At 41.6% G+C, this 17,505-nt stretch overlaps 1 protein-coding gene across 1 annotated transcript in view; it reads right to left on the bottom strand.

Moving 5' to 3' along the window:
- The window catches only part of RNF141 (ring finger protein 141), a 185,764-nt gene that overhangs the window by 119,937 nt on the left and 48,322 nt on the right, over positions 1-17,505 (bottom strand). The window lies entirely within an intron of this gene.

Below are 17,505 nucleotides of genomic sequence, written 5' to 3'. Positions count from 1 at the left end.
TTATCATATGTGAAGTAGTCACTATTAAACACTAATAATAGCAGTAGCTCAGGGTTGCTTAAGTAGCTCTTATTACAGGAAAGGATGGAGACACCTGATATCAAACTAAAATAGATAAGGGCTGCTCAGCAGGGGCATGGGAATGCCCTCACCCCAAATAAATTGCCCTGGGGGTCAGATGTGGGTAATTACCCCAATCTGCCCACTAGATGCCAAGGAAATTAAAAACAAAAATATTTAGGCGTGGAGGCTGCCCACCATGGGCATGGCCATGCTCCCACCCCAACTAAATGAGGCAACAGTCTTTTGGCGCAGATCAGGGCAACTATCAGGGGGGTGGAATTCCTATAGCCCGACACCAACACATATTGTTTGGGGTCAAGGGCAACAAGTTCTCATGTTTATATTGTCCCTGGTACAAGTAGGCCCTATACCCTGCAGCACAAACCCTTTGGTTGCCAGTTTACAGAACACATTATGGATCAGGGAAGGGCATTGTCTGCAAATAAGGTAACATTTGTGTCCATATTTTAATGCTGTTCAAACTTGTATTTATGGTTCATTAATGCAAAGTTTGTATTAGTAGGGAAATGTTGTAAGCTTGGACTGCACTGATGACGGTGGTTCCAGTATAAAAACGTGTACACACATTTGCAAAGTATAACAATATGAGGCTATGCATAATGCTCCTAGTATGCTCTTTGGTTTGATGCAAAAAAGTTGCAGACGCTTGAAAGAAAGATAGGTGATTCCTTGTCCTCAGAATAAAAGGTTTACAAAAATGCAAGTAGGGAAAAAACGTTTTGCTAAACTACTGTGAAATTTAGGTACAGTTTCTTTAAAGCATCATTCAGTAAAATGTATTGATGCATGCTAGTATTTCCACAAAAAGCATAATTAAAAAAATCAGAATAACCAGTTCCAACAACAGTATTGAAAACATAAGATAAGCATTGGCAAGGCCAACTGGTCTGACATTGATGGTCAGCGTTTTGGTTTTGTCAATGCGTGTGTTGTTTTGGCATGGTATTTATAAAAATGTATTGTTGTGGGAGCTGCTGGACCCTTACCATCATAACAGACATTGGCAAAAAGCAAAAATATCTTTGGACTCAAAAAGCACACCTTGTCACTGTAGCTCAGGGCACTGAGCAAAACTACGTTATGTGCCAATATGATCCTAGTGAAAGAGTAGAATGCTGTCACTCAAAGTGAAGCCAACCGAAAGAGAGAGAGAGAGAGAGAATTTTAATATTTAATACAATCAATTAGGGCTCAATTCTTACAGAAATTCACAACAATGCACATATAGGGCCTGATTCTAACGTTGGAGGACGGTGTTAAACCGTCCCAAAAGTGGCGGATATACCACCTACCGTATTACGAGTTCCATAGGATATAATGGACTCGTAATACGGTAGGTGGTATATCCGCCACTTTTGGGACGGTTTAACACCGTCCTCCAAAGTTAGAATCAGGCCCATAGTGTATGTCCTTGCATTAGTGCAGATTTACAGCTATCATGAATACCCATTAATTTACAGAAGTAGGCAGGAAACTGTACTTCTAGAAAATACTTGTGAACCGTATTTTAGCACAAGTATGCATGTGTAGATTTGCTCATGTGAAAATCTGCTGAATGTTTACAAGTTCACTTTCCCTTCAACCACTTTTTCCCAACCCTGCAGGAAGTTTTATTTCTGCCCTTGTCAGGTAAATTTCTAACCTTTCTCTATATGGGAAAAGATTAGAGAAGAACTGGTGTAAACCCCTAAAACATGCAAGTTAGTAGGTTTGCACCGACTCAAAAGGGCATTCCAACCCTAGAACTATTGCTTACCGCTCTCTCCGACCTCAGGATGTAGATCTGCTAAATGGTGTCAAAATAAGGAAATTGCTAGTACTCAAGCCATCCTGCACTATGAGCCAAGGCATGATCAGAGAGTCTATTATCAGAACTCTTATATAATGAGATCACTGGCATAATTTGTCGCCGCACTACATGGCGCCAAATGTACAATTGGATTTTGTTTTACAGGACAAGTAGATTTATGAAGCCCCCCCACCATTCTGCCCTTTGGGGGAACTCCACTAGACTTCCAGACTTTTTAAAAATGAAATATATGCCAGATGCTGGATACCAGTGATTTATTTTTAATAGAGGGGTGGGAGCTGCCCAACATGGGCACGGCCTTGCCCCCATCCCTAATAAACAACTGTCTTTTTGCTCCCGGGAGGCACATGCAGGTAATCACCACAGATCTCCCCCACAGAGAAGGCAGACAGCCAACCAGATGCCAATAAAAGCTTTTTTTTTAAAAAGAAATATAGGGGAGTGGGCTGCCCACCATGGGTACGGCTATGCTCCCCCCCCACCCCAACTAAATAGGGCAACAGTCTTACTGCTCCTCCCCCGCGGTAGACAAGGATACGTATCCCCAATCTCCTTCCCTGGGTGGGGCGGGGTCCAAAAAGCCCACTAGCTGCCAGGGTTTTTCTTTTTTTTTTTTTTTAAACATAGGGTGGGGGCTGCCCGGCAAGAGCAAGGCCATGTCCCTCACACGTAATTGGGACAACAGTCTTTCTGCCCCACCCAGGCAAAAAAAGGTAATTACCCCTGATCTGTCCCCGGGGGTGGCAGAAGTCCACTGTCTGGCAGCAAAATATATATTTGTAATAAAACAATGGGGTAGGCTGACACCTGAAAAAAACCTACCAGCCCCAGACAGTTCTGAAAAATAGACGTCTGAGGGGGGGCCAGGGTGGTGTGCTTCACACGCATCTTACACTATGTTCTCACCCAGAGCCCTCAAAACATCAAACGCTGAATAAAACACACATGTTCCTCACATTTCTGTTAGGAAAACGTCCGGAATCTGCAGGGAGCCACAATTCCTGTAGCTTTAAAAACACTACAGGAATAGATCAAATTGAGGTCAACCGGAGTCCCGAAAAGGGCACCCACTGTCCATGGTTTTATCTGTTCCTGCCTCGGGCACTAGGCACTAGACCCAGCCACACAAGGAGAGCAGGGTTTTAATCAGCACAAGTGGGGTAATACTGGGTGGGAGGAATTTTGTGGATTCTTGCAGATTCCAGAAGTTTCCATCACAAAAATGCAAGGAAAATGCATAATTTCAGCCAAAGTTTTAGGTTTGCACAGCACTGTGGGCAAAAAAACCTCATGGGATCCACACAAGGCACACCACCCTGGAGTCCTCTAGTTGTTTAGTTTAAAAAAATATGTAGGGTTGTTAGGTTTCCATAGGTACCGCCTAAGTTGAAGCTTGAAATCCACAGCCACCCACTTCGTAAAAGAATGGTCAGCTCTGAGTTGAAAAATTTGTTGTAACTATGTTGCATTTTGGGACATTTCCTGTTGTGGGCACTAAGCTTACACACACACACAAGTGAGGTACTATTTTTATCTGGAGACTTGGAGGAATGCTGGGTGGAAGGAAGTTTGTGGCCCCCCAAAGATTCCAGATTTTTCCATCACAAAAATGTGAGGAAAATGTGTTTTTAGTGAAATTTGAGGTTTGCAAGAGATTGTGGGTAAAACAATCTGGTGAGAGCCATGCAAGTTATCCCATCCAGTAATCCCCTAGGTGTCTAGTTTTCTTTTTAAATGACAGGTTTGCTAAGTTTCCTTAGGTGGCAGCTGAGCTAGGACCCAAAATCCACAGCTACCAAATTTGCAAAGACTGGTCAGTTGTGAGTGGAAAATTGTGATGTATCCATGTTGCATTTTGGGCTGTTCCCTGTCAGAGGCACTAGGCTTAACTGCACAGGTGAGGTACCCAAATATTCAGAGATGGACAAATAACCAATGCTCCTAAACTCTATTTTCCCTGCCCATTTCAGAAATGCATAGGTTACCTTGATACCTATTTTTTATTCTACCTATTTCACCATATGAATTGGTCTATAGTCAGTACACAATGAAAAACCATTGTACAGTGCAGCTCTGGGTACCTTGGCTTCTTGGAGTACTCACAATCCCTATGTATCCCCACAACCTTAAGGGTCTAGTAAACGTAATGGTATATTGCTTTTGTAAATCGGCCATTGTGACAAAATGTTACAGATGCAAACAATGTCACAAAACCTTGAGGGATCTACACATATGACCCCTTGCTTAATTCTGGGTTTTGTCTACTTTCCAGGAATATATAGCTTTCTTGGATCACCCATGGGTTTCACACTGGTTTCTACCACAAACTGGAAGTAAGTTGAAAGCATAAAAATAGGAAAAATGGGCTGCCTCGTTGAATAATGGCAAAACTGTAGTAAAAAAGTAGGATTTTTTATTCAGCTTTGCATGTTCCTGAATGCTGGGAAGATGGTGACTTTAGCACAATAAACCAATCACGGAAGCCAATTTTTTATCCAGAGCATATTTTCCTATTTTCCCCCAAAACTCAAAATGTAGCTAGACTTTGGCTAGTTCGTCAGTCCCCTCAAAGGGAATCCACAAACCCTGGGTACCTTTAGAATCCCCAGGAAGGATGCAAATTTGACTTGGGTAAAAAGTTATGGGGGGCTGGGCACAAACTACCCTAAATAGCCAAAAATAAACTCACCACTTGGGGGGTGGGATGCATCCAGCAGTTAAGGGGTTAAATCCTGAATACTGAATGCAATGGACTACACATATATATGAGTGATCAGAGACAGTGGCAATTTGCCACTGCAACTATGTAGATGTGTATAATTCTGTTTAAGGCGATAATGGTGGCACGTGGGCTTCACCGTCTCCTCGCCAAATCCCCCCCCCGAGATATTTAACCTTGGCAGGAGGTCCCATGGGGATAAGCTGTAATTAGCTTTGTTGCACAAAGCACTCCTCATGCTATGGGTAAGCATTTTGGTTTTACTGGAGGTTGAGTCCTAGCTTGGTATATTTAAATGTGCATTTTACTATGTTACTGAGGACCTACCTGAACAACTGCATCTTTTTCCACCAAACACCCAGACACCTCTGCCGGACTCCTACTCGCACACAGGTTCACGTATACATAGAACCAGATCAGGAGGACAGGCCTGCAACAAAACATCAGATCAGAAGGACAGGCATTCCCTTACATCACTCCTTAAGTGTAAAGTGGCCCCTCCACTCCATATCAGAGCCTTCACATCTCTTCTTGAATTCTACAAGAAGCTGAAGATTTGGCCTTTCAATTAACCAACCTATCAGAGGAAGGGCTATGGTCTCGCACACATGCTCAGAGATAGGATATCCTCGCGCAATACACATATAACAAGGGTGATAATACAGCTGCATATTTAGTAACTGATTCAGGTATAGTGACACAACTAAAAATACTAACACAAAACATAGAAGGACCTATTACACTAAGTATTATTGAGTTCTCGCATGTTTGAGGCTTCCTACTGTGGATGTGCAACTTCTACAGTCCGACAGAGAACTCACCTCCCTGCGTATGAGCAAGCTCAACTGGCGAGAAATGGAGGAAGTCTCTATATTTAACTTTGTATTCTTTCTTTTCAAGAAGGGTAGTGATATAGTGCAGATCACAGTGTGCAAACAGTAGTGCAAGATAAGGATGGCTGATATTTAGCACACTAGAGGGAAAGGAGGTACGCCTGCTGAATGTGTATCATCCCCTGTCCATGGTAGAAGATGCAGCTGTATTCCCAGGCTGGCTGACGCAGTGATCCAGAGGCTGGGATCATCCATGTTCTGGGGGGGCGGGGACAATTTTAACTGTCTTCTGTCAGGGGCACAAGACAGGCATCCTTCTAAAGTGGTAACAAACAAAAGTTGCTCTCAGGCTTAGCTGGGAATGGCAGATGTATGGAGGGAATAAACAGAGTGACAGATTTTCCTCATTCTACTCTCCACAACACGGCATACCAGGTTAGACTAACTTTTCCTAATGAGAGATACACTGAGGCGAGATGTTTGAGGAGGGTCTTGTCAGACCATTCTTCACTGCAATTACTAAATGCTCCAGGTAGAGACAAGCCACGTAGCCACCTCTGGTGACTAAGGGCAGTGATTTTACAGAATATTGAGTTTTGGAGAACAGTCCAAGACCAACACTATACTTGGACATGAACTACAACACAGTAGTTTCAAGAGAGAATGAGTGGGATGCAATGACAGTGGTAATCAGAGGAGTGTGTTTGTGCAGGGCATATGAGGTGAATGCTCAACTAAACAAAAACAGGTGAGCTAGAGAAAGGGATAATTCTGCAGAGCAGACAGGGAGCCCTGCAGCAGTGGAATCCCAAGATAGTGGTGATATAAAAAATATACAAACTAGGTATCGTCTATGACCACCCAAAAAATCTATTTTGGGAACTACTGGCAAGGCCTACATAAGGCAGGAGACAAATTAGGGAGATTGCTAATTTGGTTGCTGCTTAGGGAGACACAGAGGCCCAATCCTTGGAGTACAGGATGGCAGTGCACACCACAGGTCACAGACGATGATTAAATGGGTATTTATTGATTACTTAAATACTATATATAGAAACCTACAGGGGAAATCACACACTTAATTAGCAGAATATATAAATAGAGCTAAGCAGGCAAGATTACCATTCATGAAAAGGGAGGACGTCATGGCTCCACTGTCGAAAGAAGACCTACAGATTGTCTCAGAGATGAAGCCAAGGAACTAGATGCTAGGTTTGAATAGACATCAGCTGAGTTGTAGCTGAGTTGTATAGGTCCACCTTCGACTTGTTGCATGAAATATCTTTGGAGGTTTGGGCAGGGTCCCTTAAAAGGACGTGCTGCCAGCATCCTTTTCTGAAGCGATTGTGGTGCTAGTGTTGAAAACAGGTAAAGACCCAAAACAAGTAAGGACCCAAGATTCTATAGACCGTTATCCAAGATTAATATGAAAATTAGAATGAATAGCAAGATGACTGCAAAAAGACGGTCAAGAATTATCACCCACCTAGTTCAGGGTGATCAGACAGGGGTCATCTGGGGTAAAAGTACATCAGTCAACATGCGCTTGTTGGCTCAAGCGCAGCACTTTCTTGAGATTAATGAGTTGGAATATACAGTGTTGTCCATTGGCTGTGGAGGTTTCTATTTGGTGGTACTGAAACAGTATAACTCTGGTCCAGACTTCATCGTTTGGATTAAACTATTGAACTCAGAAATTACGACACAGCCTAGAAACAGGGTGGTAGAACTAAACAGGGATGCTATTTGTAACCCCTCGTGTTTGCATTGGCTATGGAGCCCTTTGTGGGTATTCTGATGGGAGAAATGAGTGAGTGTGGCGTACACAAAGGTGACAAATCACTTGTGGTATCTTTCTATGCTGACGACACATTGATATATATCTTGGAACATGCAAGATCGATCCAAGACTATTGATCTTGCTGGAGGAGTTTGGACGGTTCTTAGGCATAACAACTAACTGGTCAAATTCCCGTCTGTATGCAATGTGTGTACTGGAAGGAGCAGAAAATGACATACTTCCTGAACTGAGTATGCATCAGCAGAATAGTGCCTTACAATATGAAGGGGTCCACATGGCCCATGATGCACAATACAATATTTCCTTGAGTACAGGTATTGTGTGGTATGGGTACATGGGTTCATTAATTTTTGTTCGGGGGTGGCTAAGTGGCACTGGTCAAAAGGTGGTACTGCTCCATAGGGCACAATATTCCTTCGACCAAGGGCACTATTCATTTTCTAGACAGAATGATTTCCATACTAATGTGAGCCAGTTCAAGGCTCAAATACAAACTACCACTCTGAAATTGCCTTACGAATAGAGAGGACAGGCTTCAACGGTTTTGGAGTGCTATCATATCGCACCTCAAGTGCAAAACAGGCTGAGATGGTTGACCACTCAACCTAGTAATGAAAAAACATTACTGGTAGGCAGTTATGGACAAGACAGCCTCCTCACTTTGTTTTTGTCAGCAGGTGCAATTCCATCCAAGAACCCACATCTGATAACACAGAGTCATTCAAATGCAATAAGCAAGTTATTTCACGATGTGTCCCTCAGGACTCATTCTTTCGCCACAACCATAGTGTTAATTATGGTTAACTCTGTTCTTTCCATATAGTATTACCCTTACGCCTGAATCAAAGAACTGCTTCGAACACAAAAACAGGAAACCCAGGTGCGAGTCCCGAGGAGACCCCGGAACACAGTGGGTCAAAAACATTTCAGTGTCTAAGAGATTTGACTGATCTCTAGAGTTCATACAACATATCCTTTATACCTAATATCTGGCTTAACACGCCAATGAGATGAGGTTAACAATAATGTGATGCAACCGGAGTAATTTTTCACACCATGTGTACTTAAGGTCGCTGGCTTGTTTATTATAGTTTTTATTTATGCTTTCTAGGACATTGAAAAACCATTGCAATTAGCTTAAGTGAACCTGTTCTGTCAGAGATTGATCAAGGGTTATGGCTGCTTCTTCTTCTGCTTCTTCTTCTTCAGTGAATGTAAATATTTCAGTAGATTGCACACTTCGTAATGTGTTTGTGCGTGATGCCTGGAATTGCTAAAGAATATTATTAACGTTATTGTTGGAATGCATTCACATTTGATTCCCTAGTTTATACTAAGTGATTGGCTCAAACCAGTTTACAAAGAAGAGCGTATGGCAATTCTTATTTGTATATATATGGGTGGGCCTGCCACTACACGCCTTAGAACTCAACCCCTGTATTTGTACAATTTTCAGCTGTGCGTGGGTACCCAGCCATATAGTGAGTAAAAAAAAGATCTTAATGTATACCCTGTAGGTTTCACTGCACCAATACGTGATCCAAAATCCAATCCTTAAAATATAACCTGGCCACTGAAATCCTAAGAACTCTTTTCAAGCATGGCTTGCCAAAATTACATCATATATTACCTGAAGACAATAGAAAGCGTAGCTCACAGGTTACTAAGGTATATTTGCTGGTGGGTTTGAACGAAGGTGATGACACACACTCTTCCTTGCACAGTTAACTAACTACACAAACTATCCATAGGGTTGCCACAAAGTTGTTTTTTCACAGCATTTGACCTCACCATCTTTAATTTCATATGGGGCAGTTATAAAACCAGCTCTTGTGGTGTAGCAAATATGCATCCCTGGGCTCAAGGGGGATTAAACTAGGGCAACGTTTATAATAATCAGTCTGCAATTCTAGCTGCTCACAATGCAAAACGAACATACATTCAGGTTAACGATTCACTGGCGACTTAAGCTGAAAGTGAACAACCTGCTACATAAGAGATTTTATTATTATTACATAGAAGAAATCAATGTTTTCAGGGGGAAACAGATTTTAAGGTTCTCAGTGAAAGTTCTGTTGCACATAGGCAACAAATACCAAATCCCTATTAAGACCGACATCTGTCTCCGAATAAATGTCAGCTGATAGGTTTACAATTAATAGAATGCTAGACCTCCAGCTTATCATTAGGTATAGCTCTTTGGGAAATCATTGCTCAATATCCAGTTTCTCATCTTACTCAAATGGAAGATCTCTTTAAGAAACTTAATGGTAATGTTCTTGATTTCATTTCGGGCTTTAGAAACCTCATACAGGAAGGCAAACTGCCCCTGTATCCTAAAAACTTCACAATGTCTCCAATGTGAGGCATTAACTTGAGATCAAAGGGAGCAAAATCTACGCCTATCGAGACAGTTAGACACAGTGACCCAATACACCGCACTCAGCCTTCCTAGACCACGATATTCAATCTGTTGTCAAATTCAGGCTTTTTCACCAATCAGCATCGACCTGAGACAGGATACATAGGACAGCGCTTGTTACCACACAAGAATAATATCGATGCTGTTTGGTTGGAAGTGATATGCAGCAAACATGGTTCAGTTGCAAAAAAAAGTATCTCATTTTGGAGAGAGGTCTATGCTAAATTAATAATTAAAGTAAAAATGTGTTGTCTATGAAGCACATTATATAGCATTCCCGCTGTCTCTAAACACTGCAAATACTGAAAATAACATGCAACTATTGATCAATTTACTGGTACTCAATTTACCAAATTTCAGAAAGATTGAATTTTAAGTTGGCCTTGACAGATCTTCAGTTTGTGACGTCTAGATTACGGTAAAGGTAAGTGTCACATGCTTAACTTACTGAACAACCTCTGTGCATTTCATATAAAGATTTTGATATCAAATTCACACTCACACTGCTTTACTGCCATGTTTGCATGCCTAGGCCACAGCAGATTCATGTCACTTTATCATAATGATGTATTACTTCTAGTAGTGCTTAATTTGAGCCGGTGGTTGCAGGTGGTGCCCAGCAGCACTTATTGGTGGGGACTGGCACTTTTTTCCCTCATCAGGCTTAGATCCAGAACTAGAGACAGAAATAAAATAGAACGTGGAAAGAATGAGGAGCAGAAAGGCAGAAAAAAGTGACAAAGAAAGAATGCAGGCTTAAAAAAGAACCTGCAAAAGTCAAATAAAGGGGCGTGTAGCTGAGTCGGGCTGCATTCACCATCTGTGGAAGCAGGAGAGTGCAGAGTAAAAGAATGCTCAAACCAGAGACCAACCTCTGACAATGCTCCAACCCAGAATGTATTCAGAAATAACGACTCAACAAACAACATCATCAATGTCTTTGATACTTCTCATCATACACATCTCACACACACAAATATTTGCATACCATGCTAACAAGTGCCATTTAGAACCGCAGGCTAAATATCTGTCATCTCAGAACCACTGACCTGCAAGGCTGTACACACAATAACCAAAGCACTCAAACCAAATGGTCATGCTCCCACTCACACACCATCAGACGCGACAAGCAGAGAGAGACTCTGATTAATGCCAACAAAGGTTTTACACTCAACATGGGGATAGAGCTAACAAGAAGTCCATTAGAAGCCTCATATGCAGCACCTGGTCTACCTAAACTGCAAAGAAAACATCAGTCTCAATTTAAAGTGTCATGCTAATAGTTTGCCACAAACTTAACATGCTTTCAAGGTTCATGGCATGGCATAGTATCCTGGACAGCAGCTGATTCAAGCCCAGTGTATACAGACTACCATTGAGGACCTGTGTTATAAAGTGAATCACTCACAGACTATGTTGCACGAACGCCACTCACAAATTTCATTTTGCCCTTACAAGCAAGAGGATATATCTGAAGATGAAAAAAGACAACTCCCTGCCACGATTCAGCAACAAGGAACTTAAGAGGTCTAACTGGACCTACATCCGAACATGATGCATATTAAGTGATCACTGGGGAACTCAAATAATGAGTCACATGCGTGCATTGCAACATGACAGGAACAATTTAAACCCACTGAAGGTAGGGGACTCAAGTTTCATTACAGGTCTGACACATGCTTCAAACATTACCATCAGTGGGCGACTATCCAGATGACCAATTCCAATGTCTCTTCTCAGAAATCCAGTAGTCAGGCTAAGGGTGCTACATCAGTGTTCTGGAACAGGCTGCTGGGTGGTATGACCCTGGATGTGGGCCATGAAACACTGAACAAAGATATAGTACTAGCTCTGTTGGATGTATGACACTAATGTAGTTCCTATGGTGGAGTTCGAAGTGGATGTGGAGAAGAATCCCACTTGCGAGTGGCATACCAAGGTAAATATATTTTTTTTTGCGATGGGTAGGGTTATTGGCGTTTGACCGCTTTATTTGCTTTTTAGTAGTGAAACGTGCTGTACTACATGTGGTAACATTAAGCTATGACCAGTTCAATCGTACCACACTTTCCAAATAAAAGTCTAACATTCTCACATAGTTATAAAATAAGAAAAGGAGATTGTAAGAAAAACCGACTGGTGCTCCCATATCAAGGCTCTGCACATGTAAAGCTATTGGATCTTTTTAAATGAGTAATATTTCTGTTTTATATAAATCAAACATTATTTCAAAAACACTCCGGGGTTACAGGAAGTGTGTCAACAGGCAGTAGTGATTTCTGCAAGCTGCATTTTCCAGGGTGAATTTTGGAGCGGGGTGATCATCAATAGGATGAGATAAGGACCTCCGAGACCACTGTAAATATCTAGTGACCAATACTCATGCCTTTCCAAGCCAAACTGCCCCTTGTCATACAGTAGTACTCCAGCTCTGGCCCACACCTGGCACTTGGTGTAAGCCAGGTGTTCAGCTGTACAGGACTGGATCATACACAAAGACATCTACCAGTTTCATGGAGCTACCCAGTTCCTCCCAACTACTTCAGTATCTCGCCCGCCCGACCTGCTGGATCATTAATTAATTCCACCTCATTTTGGGATTGTCTGTGGAAATTCTATACCTAAAGGGCATTTGAAGTGATTGTGTACAGATGGACAAAATCAATCAATAAGAGTCCACCTCTACTCTAATCCCAGAGATTTATGACACCTCTTCATCGGGTAGGTATGTGCGGCTTTATTTTAACATTTTACTCCTCTATTCGATTGTAGATGCCACTTGTCCACTTCGTACCCCTAAGGGATAATTATGAGACATGTGTTGCTATGTTTGAAAGTGTCTCAAATTAAACATTCCAAAATCAGACCAGAAACTTCATTCACATAAATCATTTTAAGATGGACATGGTCTCATGTACTCCATCATAATGAACACTTTCAATAAGATTATTGTCGCTGGATCATGGGGGCTACAAGAAAAAAATAAAGTTCAACAGCATCACATTTGCCAGGTAGACATGAGCAAAAGAAAACTAATGGTGATGGTCAATTCCTTTGGCTTTCTTACTTCAGTAAGCAAGTCAATGCTTACTGGTTAAGGCATTTTGTGTCATTTCCTGATGTGAACCACCTTTGTGGAATGGAAAAAAACAAACAACTGCTGATTTCACCACAAAATAAAAAGAATATATGTCGTTGTAAAACCCAGCATCCCAGTGGGATGTTTTCTAATACAGATAGTTTGCTTCATTCTAAGTATATTTGTTAACATCGCGTACACCATAGCCCCAAGTTACTGTAGAATAGCATATTTGCAGTACTAGATCCAATGAGTCTATGAAATGAAAACACAAAAAAGCAAGACAGAAAAGCATGTGAAGGGAGACAAGGTGGTGGCAGGGCTGTAGGTTAAAACCAGTAAATCCAACAGTGAGAACTTTTTAAGCTTTCTGTGAAAGGTTTGTAAAGAGCATTCTACGAGTACAGCAAGGTAGGGCACTCCATGCCATAGATCCGACTCCTTCTCCAAACATGGAGGTTTCATTCTTGGGAACTTCAAGCAAAGCTTGGTTGGTTGAGCGTAACGCACAGCTTGGTGTGTGAAGGCTGAATTTTACAGTCAAGAAATCTGAGTTCTCCTGATAAATATGTGTAAGGTGGTTATGGGCTTAACCAGTAATCTGGCGCATACTGGTAGCTAAAATAGAACTGATTTGCTCTCAAGGGAATGGTCAAGATCAGCAGTATTTTAGACTGGTATGTTAACCAGTTTGTTCGCAGAACCTAGGTAAACATAATTTCAAAAGTCCAGGCACAGTGAGGAGCATAAATGAAATGAAAGAATGAAAAATAATACTCTTTTTCAGCTGTACAGAACATGAAGCTCAACTTAGTTCACCTGCATATTTAGGGAAAGGTCAGTATTGATTTAAGTTCCAAGATTACGGACGGAGTTTACAGGTTTAGGAGATGGTTCAGTTACTTCCAGCCAGAGCTCAGAGGACCAGTTGGTAAAGTCATTTTTTGTAACGTTTAGGTCTGTTTCATCAGGATTTAACTTCAGGAATTTGGTGGCCCTCCACCATCTAATCACTCAGTGACAGGAAGGCATATTTGATGGTAATGTTAATTTTTCTGACATGCCAAAAATCAGTTGCGTGTCATTTCGAGTACATGTACAACTGAACGCTGAAGTCCTTCAACAGTTTTTCCAGAGGTAACACGCAGATGTTAAAAAGTTGTGGAGAGAGACTAGTCTGATGCATACTTTCAGACTTTAGCCATTGTTTGGTGATTCTGGTAATGCCGATTTCAGGCAGTCTTTCAAAGAGGATGGGGTGGTTGATAGTGCAGAATGCTACTGGGCAAGCTAATAATATCAGGGCTCTGACACCAACAACATTCTACAAAACTCTTGAGATTATTCAAGACCACAGTGATAGTGAGCTCAGTATTGTATACTGTTGGGTAATTAAGTTGTGTCTTGGCAAAAGAGAAAAGTGCTTCAAGCTTTCAACTTCCTTCCCCTAGCAGCAAAAATCAGAACAGACTAAAGCAGGTTCAAATGTCTAAATGGAAACGTGGATTAATAATGAAGATTACTTAAATCTTAGACATTTCCTAGGAGATTAATCATTTGACACTTTAAAAATCTGAAAAAAATTGAACCACCAAAATAAGCAGCAAAAAGATTAATCAAAGACTGTACAATACTAGTGGAATTATTGCTAGATGTAGTACTAAAGAGACACAATTGCAACATCTTGAATACAATTATTTGATCAACCAGAACAATAATGACTGCAACAAAATGAGATAAAAGAGCTACACTGACTCCTGATGTAACAAAGAGCAATGCTAAAATTCAGTTAGCATGAGGTAGAAAATATGTTTTTTGTGATAGATTGACATCTGCCTCATCCTTAGACTGATTTAATATTTTAAATTGGTTAGGTCCTTAATCTTTGAGAGATTCTAGATGACTACTACTGCATTCCCAAATAACGTCACAGTCCCATTATCACATATACATATATATTCATTGAAAAAAACAAAAGGCCAAACCATTATTATAGTGAGGAAAACTTTACTTACGCTTTCAATACAAACCAAATCTTAAAATATACAATCATTACAAATTTTAAAGTTATAGGGAATAATTATACCTTAAATTTAAGAATCACGCACTATCGTTAAATTAATAAAACTTTATTTATTCTTTAACTAAACCCAAAACTACAAACCAAATTCGCAAGAATTTGAAATTGTAAACATATACCTCTAAATTATAATTTACACATCTTCAAATTTATTATAGCTGGAGCACCACAATTCACAATGTATTTAACTAGGTAGCCACACTAGATTAACTATTACTTGCCACTCTACCCTGCACTGTGTGCTCATAAAAGATGTGACTTGTGATGTCATTAACTATTATTGTAAATACTACTCTTTTAGAAGGTGTAAGTGATATAATATAAAAGGGTATAAGCAGTGCATGGAGAAGGTGCAAGTTACAGTTAATCCATCAGGAAACACTTTAAAAGAGGATTTCAAATTTTGGACAGCATTGTCCAACAGACTCTATTGGGCACCTCACTCTAGGGACTGGCAACATTGGTCTTACTATCATCGATGTATTGATGTCAAATGTAAAAAAGCCAATGGATCTAGTCCTAAACACCTCATGGATGCAGTGAGCCAGAGAATGCAAGTGCCCTCTAAAGAGAAGGGTGCTTTATCTGGAGCCTGAATGACCCCTTTCCTTGTAAAATAGTGTAATGAAACAAGAGTGTCTTCCATACAACCTTAAAAAGGTTCAAAAGAAACCTCTGAATTTGTGGTGTTCCACACCAACAAAGTTTTTTCACCAGGCTTATAAAGCAATGGGTTGAAGTTAGGTCTCAGATCCAGAGTAGAGGAATCAATTTATCCACAGAGAATTGAGCAACACCATTCCAGATATCTTTTCAGAGAGGCAATCCCCAAAGTAGCAGAGATGACCATGAAAGACTAAGGCCCTCATTACGAACATGGCGAGTTGGCCCGCCATGCCGGCACTGGCAGCTGAAACCGCCAGCCAGCATGACGGGTCAACCCGCCATATTCTGAACATGGTGGCGGCCCTCACTCACCACCAGGCTTCCTCCGTCAGGAAGCCTGGCGGTGAGTGGAAACACTATCCGCCAGGGTAGCTGCGCTACCCTGCGGATAATGCTCCCATTTCCACCAGCCTTTTCCTGGCGGGTTCACCTGTCAGGCAAAGGCTGGCGGAGGGGGTGCCACTGCACTGCCCATGCAGTTTGCATGGGCAGTGCAGGGGCCCCAGTGCAGTGCCCCGTCGCGCAGTGATCTGTGTGGAGCTGCCATCAATGTCCCAGCCGGGCCTTTCTGTGAGTTGGCGGGCGGAAACAATGTTTCCGTCCGCCGGCCCACAGAAATGTTCATAATGTGGCCGGCGGGGTTTTGGGGTCACTGGCGGTCAGTGTTTTGACCGCCAGCATGAACACAGTGGTTGTTACCGCCGTGTTCATAATGACCACCTAAGTACCAGAAAGTGAGCTGTGTGGAGCTGTTTTTGAAATAAGGCTGTGTCATTATATAAGATCTACAACAAGCTGGAAAAAAGCAAAACAGGTTTCATAGATTTGCACACCATTGTCTGAGTAGTGCACAAAGGGCCAGGATCACAGCTGAAACAAGTCCAACTTACAGACTGGCCTCATTTAAAAATCTTTGAAGTATCCAAAAAAACACTGTGGCAGTTTCCAGCAATGTTAGTTGCAAATCCAGCAATCGGGAAAATTCTCCCATCTGCAGCACTCGTCATCCAAAAATAAAAGCAATACCCAGATACCCTGGAGCCTTTTGACTGCTTCCACCTGGTGAGCTCAATACTCCTTTCTCAAGGTTTGGCACTAGCAGGTTCAACTTGGGGGCCCTACAGAGGACAGGTTGTGGATTACAGAAAATCCCTGAGCTTTGTAGATTGTACAAAAACTAGAGCTGGACTTTGCAGCTCTCGACTCTAATGCTATGCAGCAGGAGAGCAACATTTCCGCTCAGAGGTACAGGTGGAGGTGAAGTGGGGAGCCCTTGCAGGAAAGACTGCAATCAAGAAAGATTCTTACACCACTGATCCAGGGTTTATTACTAGAACTTCATAGGAAAGAAAAGAAATGGAGGCTAATGATCAAATGCACCAGAATGGTTTCCTGATTTCCAGTTTTAAAACAGAGAGTAATTTTCTCCATCACAGACTTCTTCTTAAAAGATGACTGACTAGTAAGCCTTCATCTAAAGGATGAATACCTCTAGATTCCTGCTCACAAAGACCTCTAAGGCAGCAGAGATATAATAAGGCTTCGGCAGCTAAATTGCTTTATGTGTGGACATTATCAACTCCATGGGTTGTGTCCACACACTTATCCAACACAATTTGCATTCTAAGCCAGCTACTGTTTGTGATTAAACTCTTTAAGGCTATTCTTGTTCTGCTGTATTTTGGGGGTTTTCACCACACCCAGCTCGAAACTTTCAGCAGACAGACAAAAGAGCAAGTAAGAAGTCTCCTCTCCAATAAACATTCCTTATTGGAACAGTAGCCATGGTCACTGCCCAGGTCTCAAGTCAGACTACAGTACTTTTTCATGCCCCACAAAATTTCCGTCACATGCAGGAAGTTAAAGAGAGCACTAACAAGGGCACCAATAGTGCAGACATCACTGAAGCAGAAGTGCAGCTGGGGGTAAATTGTTTGATAGTGTCAATAAATGTTGATTTCACATAGCCAACCAATAGTCAGGTCTGATCTAAGCTGGCTAATTAAAAAAA

Source organism: Pleurodeles waltl, chromosome 3_1, assembly GCF_031143425.1.
Source record: "Pleurodeles waltl isolate 20211129_DDA chromosome 3_1, aPleWal1.hap1.20221129, whole genome shotgun sequence".
Classification (NCBI taxonomy): domain Eukaryota; kingdom Metazoa; phylum Chordata; class Amphibia; order Caudata; family Salamandridae; genus Pleurodeles; species Pleurodeles waltl.
Note: the sequence above shows the minus strand (reverse complement) of the source record. Positions and strands in the feature narration are given on the sequence as shown.